A 5,194-nucleotide genomic window follows, 5' to 3' on the forward strand; every position below is an offset into this window, starting at 1 on the left:
TTCACTCAGTCGTATTGATTGAGCGCTTACTGTGTGCAGAGCGCTGTGCTGAGCGCTTGGGGATTCCAAGTTCATTCATTCATTCATTCAATCGTATTTACTGAGCTCTGCCTGTGTGCAGAGCACTGTGATAAGCGCTTGGGGATTCCAAGTTCATTCATTCATTCACTCACTCATCGAGTCGTACTGACTGAGCGCTTACCGTGTGCAGAGCGCTGTGCTGAGCGTTTGGGGCGTCCAAGTTCATTCATTCATTCACTCAGTCGTATTGATGGAGCGCTGAGTGTGTGCAGAGCGCTGTGCTGAGTGCTTGGGGAGTCCAAGTTCATTCATTCATTCATTGAGTCGTACTGACTGAGCGCTGACTGTGTGCAGAGCGCTGCGCTGAGCGCTTGGGGAGTCCAAGTTCATTCATTCATTCATTCATTCAGTCGTACTGACTGAGCGCTTACCGTGTGCAGAGCGCTGTGCTGAGCGTTTGGGGCGTCCAAGCGGGCCACATGGAGAGCGGGGCCGGCGGCGGCGGGCTCGGGGTGAACAGCGGGAAGCGACGGGTCCGCGTCGGGGCGCGGGCGGTCACCGGGCCCCGCCGGCCGCCATAGCCGCCCCACAAACCCCCGCGACCGCCGCCGGGGCCGCCCCACAATCCCCCGCGACCGCCGCTCTGCCCGACGCACGCTACCATCGAGCCCCACGCCGCCAAGCGCCGGGGAGGCGTCGAAAGGCGGGGACAGAGGCGCCCGCCGCGGACACTTCCGGTGCCCGCCGCGGCCACTTCCGGCGCCGCTGGGAGCCAATCAGAAACGTCTCCCTCATGAGCGCTCACCGCCCCCATTCATTCATTCATTCATTCAGTCAGTCAGTCAGTCAGTCAGTCAGTCGTATTGATTGCATTCATTCATTCATTCAGTCAGTCAGTCGGTCGTATTGATTGCATTCCTTCCTTCCTTCATTCATTCATTCAGTCGTATTAATTGAGCGCGTACTGTGGCCAGAGCGTTGTGCTAAGCGCTTGGGAAGGACAAGTCATTCAGTCAGTCAGTCAGTCATTCATTCAGTCGTATTTATTGAGCGCTTACTGTGTGCAGAGCACTGGGCTAAGCGCTTGGGAAGGACAATTCAGTCAGTCGTATTTATTGAGCGCTTACTGTGTGCAGAGCGCTGGGCTAAGCGCTTGGGAAGGACAATTCAGTCAGTCAGTCATATTTATGGAGCGCTTACTGTGTGCAGAGCACTGGGCTAAGCACTTGGGAAGGACAATTCAGTCATTCAATTGTATTGAGCGCTTACTGTGTGCAGAGCACTGGGCTAAGCGCTTGGGAAGGACAATTCAGTCAGTCAGTCGTATTTATGGAGCACTTACTGTCTGCAGAGCACTGGGCTAAGTGCTTGGGAAGGACAAGTCAGTCATTCTTTCACTCATTCATTCAATCGTATTTATTGAGCGCATACTGTGTGCAGAGCACTGGGCTAAGCGCTTGGGAAGGACAATTCAGCCAGTCATTCACTCATTCATTCATTCTTTCAATCGTATTTATTGAGCGCTTACTGTGTGCAGAGCACTGGGCTAAGTGCTTAGGAAGGACAATTGTCAGTCATTCAGTCTTATTTATTGAGCGCTGACTGTGTGCAGAGCGCTGGACTAAGCGCTTGGGAAGGACAATTCACTCATTCATTCAGTCAATCAATCAATCGTATTGACTGAGCGCTTACTGTGTGCAGAGCACTGGACTAAGCGCTTGGGAAGGACAATTCAGTCAGTCATTCAGTCTTATTTATTGAGCGCTGACTGTGTGCAGAGCGCTGGACTAAGCGCTTGGGAAGGACAGTTCATTCAGTCAGTCAATCAATCAATCAATCGTATTGACTGAGCGCTTACTGTGTGCAGAGCACTGGACTAAGCGCTTGGGAAGTCCAAGTTGGCAACATCTAGAGACGGTCCCTACCCAACAGTGGGCTCACAGTCTAAAAGGGGGAGACAGAGAACAAAACCAAACATACTAACAAAATAAAATAAATAGAATGGATATGTACAAGTAAAATAAATAAACAGAGTAATAAATATGTACATACATATATACATATATGCAGGTGCTGTGGGGAGGGGAAGGAGGAAAGATGCACAAAGGTCGTAGTCGGGATTTGGGGGGCAAAATTGAGCTTGGATAACCCCCGATCCAGGCCTTTCTTTTTACATATATACAGTTGTCAGTTGTATTGATTGCATTCATTCATTCATTCAGTCGTGTTAATTGAGCGCGTACTGTGGTCAGACCGTTGTGCTAAGCGCTTGGGAAGGACTATTCAGTCAGTCAGTCAGTCATTCAGTTGTATTGATTGAGCGCTTACTGTGTGCAGAGCAATCAATCAATCGTATTTATTGAGGGCTTACTGTGTGCAGAGCACTGTACTAAGCGCTTGGGAAGTACAAGTTGGCAACATATAGAGACAGTGCCTACCCAACAGCGGGCTCACAGTCTAGAAGGGGGAGACAGAGAACAAAACCAAACATACTAACAAAATTAACTAAATAGAATAGATATGTACAAGTAAAATAAATCAATCAATAAATAGAGTAATAAATACGCACAAACATATATCCATATATACAGGTGCAGTGGGGAAGGGAAGGAGGTAAGATGGGGGGATGGAGAGGGGGAGGAGGGGGAGAGGATTCATTCAGTCGTATTAATTGAGCACGTACTGTGGTCAGACCGTTGTGCTAAGCGCTTGGGAAGGACAATTCAGTCAGTCAGTCAGTCATTCAGTCGTATTGATTGAGCGCTTACTGTGGGCAGAGCAATCATCAATCAATCAGAGCGCTTACTGTGTGCAGAGCAATCAATCAATCATTCCTATTTATTGAGCGCTTACTGTGTGCAGAGCACTGCACTAAGCGCTTGGGAAGTCCAGGTTGGCAACATCTAGAGACGGTCCCTACCCAACAGCGGGCTCACAGTCTAGAAGGGGGAGACAGGGAACAAAATCAAACATATTAACAAAACAAAATAAATTGAATGGGGCGCAGAGAAGTGAATTGACTTGCCCAATCACACAGCTGACAAGAGGCAGAGCTGGGATTAGAACCCATGACTTAATAATAATAATAATAATGGCATTTATTAAGCACTTACCATGTGCAAAGCACTGTTCTAAGCGCTGGGGAGGTTACAAGGTGAGCAGGTTGTCCCACGGCGGGGGCTCCCAGTCTTCATCCCCATTTTACAGATGAGGGAACTGAGGCCCAGAGAAGTTAAGTGACTTGCCCCAGGTCACACAGACTTCTGACTCCAAAGCCCGTGCTCTTTCCACTGAGCCCCGCTGCTTCTCCTATTTATGCATACTTATTACTCTATTTTATATGTACACATTTGTTACTCTATTAATTTTATTAATGATGTGTATGTAGCTATAATTCTATTTATCTATTTTGGTGGTGTTGACGTCTATTTGTTAGTTTTTTTTCGTTGTCTGTCTCCCCCTTCTAGACTGTGAGTCCGTGGTGGGTAGGGACCGTCTTTGTATGTTGCCGAATTGTACTTTCCAAGCGCTTAGTCCAGTGCTCTGCACACAGTAAGCGCTCAATCAATACGATTGAATGAATGAATGAATTACTCTATTTATTTTCCTTGTACATATTTATTGTATTTATTTTATTATGTTAATATATTTTTTTGTTGTCCGCCTCCCCCTTCTAGACTGTGAGCCCGCTGTTGAGTAGGGGCCGTCTCCAGATGTTGCCAACTTGGACTTCCCCAGTGCTTAGTCCAGTGCTCTGCACACAGTAAGCGCTCAATAAATACAATTGAATGAATGAATTTATTTATTTTACTTGTCCATACTTATTCTATTTATTTTATTTTGTTAATACGTTTGGTATTGTTGTCTGTCTCCCCCTTCTAGGCTGTGAGCCCGCTGTTGGGTAGGGACCGTCTCTAGATGTTGCCAACTTGGACTTCCCAAGCGCTTAGTCCAGTGCTCTGCACACAGTAAGCGCTCAATAAATACGATTGAATGAATGAATGAATGAAATACGATTGAATGAATGAATGAACGAATGAGCCCCTCCTCCCCCTCACCTCCTTCCCCTCCCCACAGCACCTGGTTATACATTCGTATATATTTATTACTCTATTTATTTTACTTGTACATATTTATTCTATTTATTTTATTTGGTTTATATGTTTTGTTTTGTTGTCTGTCTCCCCCTTCCAGACTGTGAGCCCACTGTTGGGTAGGGACCGTCTTTAGATGTTGCCAACTTGGACTTCCCAAGCGCTTAGTCCAGTGCTCTGCACACAGTAAGCGCTCAATAAATACGATTGAATGAATGAATGTTGCCAATTTTGACTTCCCAAGCGCTTAGTACAGAGCTCTGCACACAGTAAGCGCTCAATAAATACGATTGAATGAATGAATGAATGTTACCGAATGGTACTTTCCAAGCGCTTAGCACAGTGCCCTGCGCACAGTAAGCGCTCAATAAATACAATTGAATGAATACGTTGCCAAATGGTACTTTCCAAGCAGTTAGCACAGTGCCCTGCGCACAGTAAGCGCTCAATAAATAGGATTGAATGAATATGTTGCCGAATGGTACTTTCCAAGCGCTTAGCACAGTGCCTTGCACACAGTAAGCGCTCAATAAATACGATTGAATGAATGAATACGTTGCTGAATTGTACTTTCCAAGCGGTTAGCACAGTGCCCTGCGCACAGTAAGCGCTCAATAAATACGATTGAATGAATGAATACGATGCCGAATGGTACTTTCCAAGCGGTTAGCACAGTGCTCTGCGCACAGTAAGCACTCAATAAATACGATTGAATGAATGAATACGTTGCCGAATGGTACTTTCCAAGCGCTTAGCACAGTGCTCTGCGCACAGTAAGCACTCAATAAATACGATTGAATGACTGAATGAATACGTTGCTGAATTGTACTTTCCAAGCGCTTAGCACAGTGCTCTGCGCACAGTAAGCGCTCAATAAATAGAATAGAATTGAATTGAATTGAATAAAAACGAACGAACGAAGAGGAAGTGAGTGAGTGAATAAATGAATGAATGAATGAATGACCATCGCGCGCCGGAAGGGGAGGAGCGCTGGCCGGCGGCCATTTCGGGTCCGGGAAGCGGCGCCACTGACGTCACTATTCCGCGCCAGCCGGCGGGGAAGCAGCGCTGTCGCTGAC

At 46.8% G+C, this 5,194-nt stretch overlaps 1 protein-coding gene across 2 annotated transcripts in view; it reads right to left on the reverse strand.

Annotated features, from left to right (window-relative positions):
* Positions 1–577, reverse strand: part of DHX38 (DEAH-box helicase 38) — a 35,820-nt gene extending 35,243 nt beyond the window's left edge. For both annotated transcript variants that reach the window (XM_038753997.1, XM_038753996.1), the window contains exon 1: positions 453–577. The gene's annotated coding sequence lies outside the window, so the exon portion shown is untranslated. The remainder of the gene's footprint in view (positions 1–452) is intronic.
* Positions 578–5,194: the final 4,617 nt, after the last annotated feature.

Source organism: Tachyglossus aculeatus, chromosome 11 (assembly GCF_015852505.1).
Source record: "Tachyglossus aculeatus isolate mTacAcu1 chromosome 11, mTacAcu1.pri, whole genome shotgun sequence".
Classification (NCBI taxonomy): Eukaryota; Metazoa; Chordata; class Mammalia; order Monotremata; family Tachyglossidae; genus Tachyglossus; species Tachyglossus aculeatus.